Here is a 12,798-nt window from a genome sequence, read left to right on the forward strand (position 1 = left end):
AATATGTGCACTGGTGAAGGGATGGGTATTTGAGCATTGTATAACTGAGATTTAAACCTGAAAACTTTGTAACTTTCCACATGGTGACTCAATAAAAAAATTAAAATTAAAAAAAAAAAAGAATGAGAGAGATTTTGTTCCCTGTCCAATTGTTTCCACAGAAGGGGTGAAATGGATGCCTCAGAAATCAAAAGCTTAAAATAAGACACTTACATTGCAGTAAAAAGACCTTTATGTTAAGGCACTTGCTTAGCTTCTACTCCAAAAGGAATTTCTCCAATGGGACCTGTGCAGATCCATAGGAACGTTACAAATAGGCAGAGCATGTTTTCCTCCAGTATTTTCATTGACTTCTATATTTTTATATCATAATAAAATTTATGGATTAAAATACAATAACATTATAATGAAGCAAAATATGAGATATTTCCAGAAGTAATGAACACTAATATATATTACAATCATGTATTATAATTTGTTATAATTATAATATTAGTGTCAGGATGCTTTCTTTTATCTGACATACTTGAATAATTTTTTTATGTTTTTACTTGAATATTAAAAATAATATTTTCTGTATAATATTTGGGGCCCAATTTTTAAAATAATATAATCTAAACATTTTCTAAAATGCCTAATAATTAGGGCCAGAAAGATAATACAGCAAATCAGGCACTTATCTTGAATGCCATCAACCAGGGTTCAATCTCCATCACTATATATATATATATGTATATATCTATATCTATATATATCTATATATATATCTCAAGGGACCACACATATGTGTGTATGTACATATATATATGTATATATATATATATATATATACATGGTCCCTTGACACTTGCCAGGAGTGATACCTGAGGCAGAGCCAGGAGTAATTCCTGAGCACCAATGGGTGTGGCCCTGAAGCAACAACAAAAGGCTAATCATTCCTCTACATGCTCTTTTCAATGACTACTATATAATACAAGATACAGACAACCAATCAATTCTTGAGCTAATTATCTGTTGATACCCATTCAAATTACTACAAACTTTTGCGTGTCACTTGTCACTTGTCATCCCATTGATCTTCGATTTCCTCGAGTGAATGCCAGTAACATCTCCATTTGTCCTTGTGGCATGCTAGTGTAGCCCAATGGATCTGCTCACTCCAGGAACACGAAGAGCCTCAAACCATTCATTCAGGGTTTTGATGAAGAAGTCTGGTCATCTCGTAGGTGGGTGGCCACGCGGTCTTTTGACTTCCTGTGGAATCCAGTCGGTAGCAGCTCTAGTCCAGTGGTCGTCTCTGAATCGCATTACGTGTCCGGCCCATCTGATTTTTGACGCCTTGGCAAGTGAGACAGCGTCCCTGATTCTTGACCATTGACTGAGGTCAGAACTCCAGATTCCTTCTCTCACTTGAGTGAAATGTGATACACCAAGCATAGCTCTTTCAATTCCTCTTTGGGATATCTGAATAGAGTTCTCGTCCTGTTTTCGTAGGGCTGAGGTCTCTGAGGCGTATGTTAGTGCAGGAAGAATGGTGGAGTTGAAAAGATGTGCCCCGAACCAGAGGTTCTTTGTCCTCTAATCACTTCTTCGATGCTCTTAAAGACGTTCCACGCTGCTCTCTTCCTCCTGTGAAGTTCTGGTGCTATGTCGTTCCTCATGTTGAGTTCTCGACCCAGGTACATATAGCTGCTGCATTCGGAAATGTTCATTCCATTGAGAGAAAATGGGATATCTGGGACTAATTCGTTTTTCATGGACATTGTTTTGCTGATTCAGCTGCAGTCCAACCTTTCCACGCTTGCAGTTGAAGTCGGCCAGCATTTGTGCTGCTTGGCTAATGTTTGGTGTTATTAGAATGATATCATCAGTGAAGCGGAGGTGGTGTAGTTGCCGACCTTCTATCTTCACTCCCATTCCTCCCCATTCCAGTTGTCGCATGACATTCTTGAGAGTGGCACTGAAGAGTTTTGGTGAAATGGTATCACCCTGCCAAAACCCTCTCTTGATGTCAATGATCACTTCCTTGTAGATGGTGAGATTCTGGTGGTGAATCTGTAATACAGCTCTCGGAGGATCTTGACGTACGTACTGAGTTTGAATGCCCTGTTTGGCTAGAGCTTCAATGACCACTTCAGTCTCAATAAATCAAAGGCCTTCTTAAATCGATGAACGTTAGGCAGAGTGGCATCTTGAACTTTTGTGAAACTTCAATGAGCTTGGTCAGTGTGTGGATCTGGTCAACCAACATCAACCAACACTGCTGCTCTTTTCTCTTTGAGGTCTTCCTTTATTGCTTCTCTGCACAGCTTTGCGAGCTCAGACGTTAGCTTGTGGTTGCTTGAGGCTCATGCCAAATCACGTTGGTGAATGAGCTCGAGAGTTTCCAAAGACAGGCGTCTGTTTCTGGCTTTACCACTCTTGGCATTCTTCGAGCAGTTATGGAGGTGCTGAACCAGTCGATCCTTGATGGAGGATCTTCCCACATTGCTGCAATAGTGCCAAAGAGCACCCAGTTAGTGGTCATTCTAGGAGTTCTCTTCTTAAACTTAAACTATACAGACCTTTCTCCCCTCTCTGTGAAGTAGAATTTTGCATGAAGGAGACAGTGGCCTGATCCTGTTTGAAATTTTGGGACAACAGCGACATTGGTCAGGCAAAACCTTCGATTGAATATGATGTGGTCAATTTCATTGTGGAACTGTCCACCGGGAGACTCCCATGTCCAACGTTTGGATTCGGCCTTCTGGAACTGTGAGTTACCATGGATGGTCTTGGTTGACATGATGAACTCAGATAGTCTCTCACCCTGTTCGTTCCATTCTAAGCCATGGATCCCAATGTGGAGTTCTTCGGACAACCTTCTCGGTCCTATCTTGGCATTAAAATCACTGACAATGATCTTGTAGAAGGTGCGGTCTTCTTTATAGAACTTCTCCAGCTCTATGTAGAACTTCTCAATTTATTCTTTATCGTAGTTGGATGTTGGTGCGTAGACGATGAAGATAAAAATTCCTGGCAGTGAGCCCACATCTATTCAAGCGTAATCATCCAATTCAGGTTGTTAGGCATTCGAATCAATCAATGCTCATAGCTAAGTTCCTGTTGACAAGGACACCAATGCCACCAATGCCTCTGTAGTCGCATGTTCCAAGGAATAGTTCTTTTCCAGTGTTGAAAATGGCGTGATGAGATTGATGCCTTCTCGTTTCGGTCAGACCAATGATGTCATACTTTATCTTCTGTGCTTGCACCATCAGGTTCTCAATGAATGCTTCTTATGCCAGTGTACGTGCGTTGAAAGTTCACAGTCATTTTAGTCTTCATTTTGGCAGTCTAGTTCGTCTCTGAGATTTTATCAGCCTCTCCTTGCTCATCCTTCTTAATGCTGCCATATATGCAGTTCTTTTGGTGTCAGGCGGATAAGGCCCATTGTTTTTACTGTTTTTGGCATATCGAATATGCCACTGCCAGGCTCTGTCATGTGGGCAGGGTACTCTTGTACCTTGGTAGCTTGTCAGGCTCTCCGAGAGGAATGGAGGCTTTTACGGCGGCCTCCAATCGCCCTTACAGGTGTTCTTATGGTTCATACCATATTTGAACCCCATTAGATATGGTGCGAAAATTATGGAAAATGGGTATTAAGTGCTTTATGGTGTTTCGCAGCCCCACAGTCCAGAAATCAGCCTGAGCGTGGGGCTGGCTGGGTAGTGGAGGTGGTGGAAGTCCTCCCGTGAGGTATTTATCTGGCTCTGGTAGGGTGGGGCGTCTGGGTTTGATCCAAACCCCAAATTTTTTATTATTTGTTAAAATGCTAGGACAAATATTCTGATATGTAAAAATGATTCTATTACAATTTTCTAAAAGTAAATTTCTACAATAAAATTGATAGTACATGACTCAGATACATCTTTAGATTTTTTTTTTTGTTAGTGAATCATCATGAGGTACAGTTACAGGCTTACAAACTTTCATGCTGTGTTTCAGTCATACAATGATAGGGTACCCATCCTTCCACCAGTGTCCATTTTCCACCACCAATGGTCCCAGAATTTCCCCCCACCCCCCGCCTCTGTGGCGGGGCATTCCTTTTTGCCCCCTCTCTCCTTTTGGGTGTTGTGGTTTGCAATAGAGATATTGAGTGGCCATCATGTTCATTCTATGGTATACTTTTGGCAAGCATCTTTGAGCCTGAATGGGTCCTCCCAACATCCTTTACTTGTTCCCTTCTCTGTCTGAACTGCCTTTTCCTCCAGCATGTGAGGCCAGTTTCCAAGCCATGGAGCAGACCTCCTGGTCCTTATATCTACTACTCTTGGGTGTTAGTCTCCCATTCTGTTATTTTACATTCCACAGATTAGTGTAGTCTTTCTATGCCTATCCCTCTCTTTCTGACCCATTTCACTTAACATGATGCTTTCGATGTTGATCAACATATGCAAATTTAATGACTTCATTTTTTCTAAAAGATGCATAGTATTCCATAGTGTAGATGTACCAGAGTTTCTTTAACCAGTCATCTGATCTCTGGCACTTGGGTTTTTTCTAGATTTTGGCTACTATAAACAGTGCTGCAATGAACATACAAGTGCAGATGTATTTTGACTATACTTTTTTGCAACTCTGGGATATATTCCCAGGAGTGCTATTGCTGGGTCAAGTGGGAGCTCAATTTCTAATTTTTTAAGAATCAACCATACTGTTTTCCAAAAGGGCTGAACCAGTCGGCAATCCAACCAGCAGTGAATAAGAGTCCCTTTCTCCCCACATCTGTGCCAACACTGGTTATTTTGTTCTTCTGGATGTGGGCCAGTCTCTGTGTTGTGAGATAATATCTCATTGTTATTTTGATCTGTATCTCCCTGATCATTAGTGATGTAGAGCTTTTTCTCATGTGCCTTTTAGCCATTCGGATTTCTTCTTTGAGAAAGTTTCTGTTCATTTCATCACCCCATTTTTTGAGAGGGTTGGATGTTTCCTTGTTCTGGAGTTCAACCAGTGCCTTGTATATCCTTGATATCAACTTCTTATCAGATGGGTATTGGGTGAATATCCTTTCCCATTCTGCAGCCTGTCTTTGTATTTTGGTCACTGTTTCTTTTGGGGTGCAGAAGCTTCTTAGTTTAAGATAGCCCCATTTGTTTACCTCTGTTTTCACTTGCTTGGTCAGTGGTGTGTCATGTTGGAAGATACCTTTAGCTTCAATGTTTTGGAGGGTTTTGCCAACCTTGTCTTCAATGTGCCTTACAGATTCTGGTCTTACAGATGTTGAGGTCTTTAATCCATTTTGATCTGACTTTTGTACATGGTGTTAGGTAGAGATCTGAGCCCATTTTTTTTTGCATGTAGCTTCCAGTTTTGCCAGCACCATTTGTTGAAGAAGCTTTCCTTGCTATACTTCACATTTCTTGCTCCCTTATCAAAGATTAGATGATCATATATTTGGGGGGAGGGGATAAAAATATTCAGTCCTGTTCCATTGGTCTGCAGCTCTGCCTTTGTTCCAGTACCATGATGTTTTAATTATTACTACTTTGTAGTAGAGTTTGAGGTTGGGGAGGTTGATTCCTTCCGTTTTCTTTTTCCCAAAAATTGCTTTAGCTATTTGTGGGGGCTTATTGTTCCATATGAATTTCAGGAGTGTTTGCTCCATTTCTTTGAAGAATGTCATAAGTATCCAAATAGGGATTGCATTGAATTTGTACAATGCTTTGGGTAGTATTGACATTTTGACAATGTTAATTCTCCCAATCCATGAGCAGGGGATATCTTTCCATTTCCTCATGTCCTCTTTTATTTCCTGAAGTAGTGTTTTATAGTTTTCATTATACAAGTCCTTTACCTCCTTAGTTAAGCTGATTCTGAGTTACTTGATTTTCTGAGGCATGATTGTGAAGGGGATTGCTTTTTCATGTCTCTTTCTTCTCTCTCATTATTTGCATATAGGAAAGCCATGTACTCTCGGGTATTGAATTTTATAGCCTGCAACTTTACTATACAAGTCTATTGCTTCTAGGAGTTTCTTGGTAGGGGTTTTAATGTTCTCTAAATATAGTATCATATCATCTGCGAATAGTGAGAGCTTGATTTCTTCTTTTCCTACCTGAATGCCTTTAATATATTTTTCTTGCCTAATCACTATTGCAAGTATTTCCAGTACTATACTGAACAGAAGTGGAGAGAGTGGGGATCCTTGTCTCATCCCTGATCTTAGAAGGAAGGCTCTTAGTTTTTCCCCATTAAGGATGATGCTTGCCATAGACTTGTGGTAGATGGCTTTGACTATCTTGAGGAAAGTCCCTTCTATACCCATTTTGGTGAGAGTTTTCATCATAAATGGGTGCTGGATCTTGTCAAATGCTTTCTCTGCATCTATTGTTATGATTATGTGGTTTTTATCTTTATTTTTGTTGATATAATGGATTGTGTTGATTGATTTCCGAATGTTAAATCATCCTTGCATCTCCGGGATGAATCCCATTTGGTCGTGGTATATGATCTTTTTGATGAGTTGTTGGATTCTGTTTGCTAGTATTTTGTTGAGGAGTTTTGCGTCAGTGTTTGTTGGATATCATTGGTTTGTCCTTTCCCCCTTGCCACTAGGAGCTTAGGTTTATCAGTCACACCCATCAAAGTGCTCCCGAGTCACTCCCATTCCTTTGTTTATCTGTAACCACTTCTACCAGTTTATCTGCTCTTCCCTTAATCAAACTCTGTTAATTGGTAAGGTCAGAACTTCCTAGGACACTGAATATTATAACATTGCCTTTCTCTCCTCTTTATGCCTTTTGAATAATTTACTTTAAAGCTATGTCTTTTTTGTATAGACACAAGAAGACAATATTATGTTTTTGTAACTTGGGACTTAATTGGCCTCGAATATTATTCCCTCCCAGGCATCTGCTTTCTCCACTTAAGCCTCAGTTGCCCTCAGTTCCTAGCACCCCAAAAGCAGGGTCCCGACAAGGGACAGGAAGGATCCAGGGCAAGTGGTGAGTTATGTGCTACCCTGGCATCGAGATGGGCCTGGCCAAAGTGCCTAATTCTTAACTATAAGTTAAGAGCTTGATCATAAACAAATGCTGTCATGATCCAAAAGTAATGATGAGACTAGGACCCTGCTAGGGATAGGAAAGACTGATCTGGCCTGAGCACTGTAGTCTGAGATTGAGATGGCCCCAGGAGAGCAATTCTATAAGCTTTAATGCATCTCTTATTGTGTCCATACAAAATGATTAATATTATGAATTCTTACATGTTTGCTGGCTGAGGAGAAGAGAAACACATTCATGGGACTTCGCCCTTGGGTGGATCCTCCTGCTGAAAGAGAATTAAGTCCTAGGAGAAGCATCCCCTGAGGGAAAGGAACCTTACCTTATCGCTGACCACACCTATGTGTATGCCCCAACCCCCTCATGCTGTGGAGATTTAACTAGGCTGTAAGAGTGGGTTGGGGGCCAGATCCACAGATCGAGAGAGAGACCGAGAGCTGGGAGAGAGGCAGAGAGAGAGAGAATGAAGTAGGATGGGGGAGAAAGAAGCAGGAGGAGAATCAGAGGAGAATGGTGATGGACATGAAATAAACCGATAGAGCAACCAGTTTGGCCTTCTTCCTTCCTTTGCCTGCCTCGCCGCCCACGCCCTTTCTTCTTTTTTGTGTTTTACACAAGTGTTCATCAGGGATATCGGTCTTTAGTTTTCTTTTTTTGTGTTGTCTTTGTTTGCTTTTGGTATTTGGAAGATATGTGTCTCATAGAAACTGTTTGGGAGAGTTTCTGTTTCTTCAATTTCCTGGAAATCTTGAGAAGAACTGGCACTAGGTCCTTTTAAATGTTTGGAAGAATTCGCTAGTGAATCTGTCTGGACCTGGGCTTTTGTTTTTCAGAAGACTTTTGATGACAGCTTCAATTTCTTTGATATTAATTCAGGTATTCCAGATATTCTTTTTTTTTTTTTCTTTTTGGGACACACCTGGCGATGCACAGGGGTTACTCCTGGCTCTGCACTCAGGAGTTACTCCTGGAGGTGCTCAAGGGACATATGGGATGCTGGGATTCGAACCCGGATCGGCCGCGTGCAAGGCAAATGCCATACCCGCTGTGCTATCGCTCCAGCCCCATTCCAGATATTCTTGGTTCAACTTTGGGAGATTATAGGAATCCAGAAATTCATCCATTTCTTCTAGTTTCTCTTGTTTTGTGGCATGCAGCCTTTCAAAATAGTCTTTGATGATCTTTGAATTTCTTTGGCTTCTGTTGTGATATCCCTTTTTTCATTTCTGATTTGGTTTATTAGGGTTCTCTCTCTCTTTCTTTGTGAGCATTGCTAGTGGTTTATAAATCTTGTTTATTTTATTAAAGAACCAGGTCTTGGTTTCATTGATCTTTCGGATTGTTTTTTTGGGTTTCCATGTTATTAATTTCTGCTCTAAATTTTGTTATTTCTTTCCTTCTGCCTGTTTTGGGCTCCTTTTGTTGTTCCTTTTCTAAGATCTTGAGCTGTGAAATCAAACTCTCTATGTAGGCCCTTTCTTCCCTCCTGAGGAATGCTTGCAGAGCTATAAATTTTCCCCTTAACACAGCTTTAGCCGCGTCCTATAGGTTCTGGTAGCTTGTGTCTTCATTCTCATTTGTTTCGAGGTATCTTTTGATCTCTTCCTTGATAAAAAGATTTTCTTCTTGACCCATTCATTGTTCAACAAGGAGTTCTTTAATTTCCAGGTGTTCGATTTGGTGCTTCATGTTGTGTGTGCTTAGCTTTTATTTTCAGTGCATCATGGTCTGAAAAGATGGTTGATACAATTTCTATCTTGCTGATTCTGTTGAGGTATGTTTTGTGACCCAGCACGTGGTCAATTTTGGAGAATGTTCCATGTGCACTGGAGAAAAATGTATATTCTTTCTTTTTGGGGTGTAAAGCCCTGTATAGATCTATTAGCCCTCTCTCTTCTATTTCTTCCTTCAGGGCCATCTTTTCCTTGCTGAGTTTTGTTCTTGTCGATCTATCCAGAGGTGATAAGGCAGTGTTGAAGTCTCCGACTACTATTGTGGTGCTAGTGATGTCCTCCTTAAAGTCCGTTAGGAGTTGTTTTAAATATTTAGCTGATCTCTCATTAGGTGTGTATACGTTTAAGAGTGTGATTTCTTCCTGTTGTACATATCCCTTGATGAATAGAAAATGACGTTTGCTGTCCCTTTGAATCTTTTTCAGCCTGAAATCTATGTTGTTAGATACTAGTATGGCCACCCCAAGTTTCTGAATCCATTTTGCCACTCTGTGTCTCTTAATTGGTGCATTTAGACCACTGACATTGAGAGAGATTATTGTCATGGGGTTTTGTACCATTCTTTTGTAGGGGTTTGTTACACTTGTAGGGTTTTTTCTTGTCTTACAGTAGCCCCTTTAGTCCTTCTTTTAAGTTTGGTTTTGAGTCTATGGTTTTGAGCTGTTGTTTATGCATGAAATAGTGTATTGTTCTTTTGAGTTTGAGTGAAAGTTTAGCCAGAGGAGATATTCTCGGTGAGGCGTTCAGTTCGTTGAGTTTTTTCACTATAACCCACCATTGTCTTCGGGCTTGAAGGGTTTCCTCTGATAGGTCTGCTGTAAATCTAAGGGCTACTCCTTTGTATGTGATTTCCTTCTTTGACCTTGCTGCTTGCAGTAATGTGTCTCTATCCATGGCATCTATCATTCTGACTATGATATGTCTTGGAGTGTCTTTTTATATAGGGTCTCTTTTACCTGGCACTCTTCAGGCTCCTTGGATCTGGATGCCTGCATTCTCCAGCTCTGGGAACTTTTCAGCAATGATATTTTTAACTGTATATTTTTCATTGTGTCGTATCCCTGTCCTGGTACTCTGATGATCCTAATGTTGTTCCTCTTGCAATCATCCCCTAGGTCTCTTATTTGCCTAAGAGCTATTTTGGGGTCTTTTCAATTTGCTTGTTGTCGCCTGTATGCTTTTGCGACTCATCTTCAAGTTTGCTGATTCTGTCTTTGGCTATAGCCATTTTAATATTGAGGGGACCCAATGAGTTTTTAATTCCATCTACAGAATCTCTTATTCATGACACTTCTTTTTGTAGTTTTTTAAATTTCTGCTCTCATTTCTTCCTGTATTTTCTCAGCTGTACGTTCCATTATTTCGTTCATGTCCTTCAATTTACTGGATGTCTGCTGAACTGTTTCTTTCAGTTCACTGAGGATTTTCAACATTTCATCTCTGAATTTTTTATTGAGGAAATCATATTTTTGTGGGTGATGCTTGTTGCGGTGTCTGGGCACTTTTCCTCATCTTCTCTTAGTGGTGGTGATTTTCGCTGTTTCTTCATGTTTTTATAGTAGTATGTTGATGGGACCTTTAAGTTCACTATCAGCATTCCCCTGTAATTTCGAGAAAGAATTCTGGATGAGTTTAGTCTATAGTGGTCACATTTTCCCTCTTCTAGAGTATCACCTTCTTCTCAGATGCTCCTCGGTGGCATATGTGAGGTCTCTAGTGAAGTTTCGGAGGATGTGTTCTTTTATATTGGACTTGTAGAGCTTCTTGTAATGCCAGTATTATGGTGTAATAGGAATAGGCTACTGGACTATTGCTTAATGTGTTTGAGATGGCCAGGATATTCTCCACAGAGTTAGATGATGGAAATTAAGATGTGAATTCAGAGTGCCAGGAAAGGGGAAAATAACTGTGGCCCAGTGATCCACCACTAACCCCCAAATAGGCCACGCCCACTTCCCCGGAGGCCACACCCACTACCGCGATTTGGGTGTGCCTGGCAGGAAGGAGTGGAAATGGTGGCCCTGGTCCAGTTCAAAGACCTGCTGGAGGGAGGTGTGGCGTTGGTGAGTGGCATCGGGAGATCCGGTGGTTCTCAGGGAGGGTGGGTGATTGGGGTTCGAAGGGATGACGGGGGCAGGGGGGCGGGCAGCGCAGGTGTGGGAGAAACGGCAGCCGGCTGGGTCACTGATCCGCTGGAGGGAGCAAAAAGGGCATGGCGCTGGAGGGTGGTGCCGGGCACATCTTAGATCTTGATCCTTCCCTATCAAATTCTTTAAGTTACTTGTATTTATTAAAGATGTGCATTATAGAACCCATTCTTTCACTTAAGACTAGTTTATGTGTGTATGTATTTATTAGGGGGGTTTCCGGTGACACTCAAGGATGCTTACAACTTACTTGTGGCTTTATTATACTGAAGGATTGCTCCTGGTGGTGCCCAGGGAACCATATGTGGTGCTGGGAATAGAACCAGTATTAGCCACAGCAAGGCAAGGATCTTAACTTCTGTACTATATCTCTCTAGTCTCAAGATGAGTATATTCAACTGTGAGTAATAAGGAATTACTTGTAGATATCTCTACTATTTTTCTATTGTCTTTTTTAATATTTAATTTTTTTAAATTGAATTACAGTGATAAAACACATTTACAAAGTTGTTCATGATTGGACTTGATTCATCTAATGTTCCAACATTCATTCCTTCACCAGTGTACTTTTCCCACCATCAATGGTCACTGTTTCCCATCTGCCCTCCACCCTGCCAACTGCCACGATGGCAGGCATTTTTCTTCTTTGTGTTTGTCTCTTTTTCTTCTCTCTCTCTCTCTCTCTCTCTCTCTCTCTCTCTCTCTCTCTCTCTCTCTCTCTCTCTCTCCCCCTCTCTCTGAGCCTTATGTTTTGCAATATTAATAATGAAAAGTTTCCAGGTAAATGCCTTTACATACTTTCAACATTCAGTTTCTGTTCAAAACTGACCATTTCCAAGTTTTGTTTTCATGCTGACCCCTTATCTATCTTAACTGCCCTTTGCCCCACACACACTCTTGTGGCAAGCTTCCAACCATTGACCAGTCCTTCTGGCCCTTGTTTACCTTGGATACTTGGATATTAGTCTCATATATATATGTATGTATATATATTTATATGTGTGTGCATCCCACACATTAATGCAGTCATTATATACTTGTCCCTCTCCTTATGACTCATTTCACTCAGCACCATACTCTCCATGTCCACTCATTTATAAGCAAATTTCATGACTTCACCCTTCCTAAAGGCTGTGTAGCATTCCATTGTGTAGATATACCACCGTTTCTTTATCCAGTCAACTGTTCTTGGAATTCAGGTAATTTCCAGTTTCTGGCTATTGTGAATAATGAACAGAGAGGTGCAGATTGTGTTTCTGCTGTGTGTCTTTGGGTCCCCAGGGCATATACCCAGAAGTGGTAGTGCTGGGTAAAATGGGAGTTCAATTTCCAGTTTTTTGAGGAATGCCTCTACTGTTTTCCAAAAAGACTGGACCCATTGACATTCCCACCAACAATGAAGGAGAGTCTCTTTCCCCCGAGGTTTGCACCAGTACTGGTTGCTCTTGTTCTTTTGGATGTGTGCCAGTCTCTGTGGTGTAAGATGATATCTCACTGTTGTTCTGATTGTCATCGCCCTGATGATTAGTGATGTACAGCACTTTTTCATATGCCTTTTGGCCATTTGAATTTCTTCTTTGAGGAAGTTTCTGTTAATTTTCTTTCCCCATTTTTTGATGGGGTTGGATTTTTTTCTTGCAAAGTTCTTCCAGTGTCCTATATAACTTTGATATTAACCTTTTATCATATAGGTATTGGGTAAATAATTTTTCCCATACCATGGAACTCTCTTTGTATCTTAGACACCATTTCTTTTGAGATGCAGAAGCTTCATAGTTTTATTTAGTCCCATTTGATTATCGTTTTCACTCGCTTGGTCAGTGGTGTTTCATCTATGAAGATGCCTTTAGCTTCAGTGTCGTCGAG

At 40.8% G+C, this 12,798-nt stretch overlaps 1 pseudogene; it reads right to left on the minus strand.

Annotated features, from left to right (window-relative positions):
• Nucleotides 1-1,824: 1,824 nt before the first annotated feature.
• Nucleotides 1,825-3,302, minus strand: LOC129403496 (craniofacial development protein 2-like; annotated as a pseudogene).
• Nucleotides 3,303-12,798: the final 9,496 nt, after the last annotated feature.

Source organism: Sorex araneus, chromosome 3 (assembly GCF_027595985.1).
Source record: "Sorex araneus isolate mSorAra2 chromosome 3, mSorAra2.pri, whole genome shotgun sequence".
Classification (NCBI taxonomy): domain Eukaryota; kingdom Metazoa; phylum Chordata; class Mammalia; order Eulipotyphla; family Soricidae; genus Sorex; species Sorex araneus.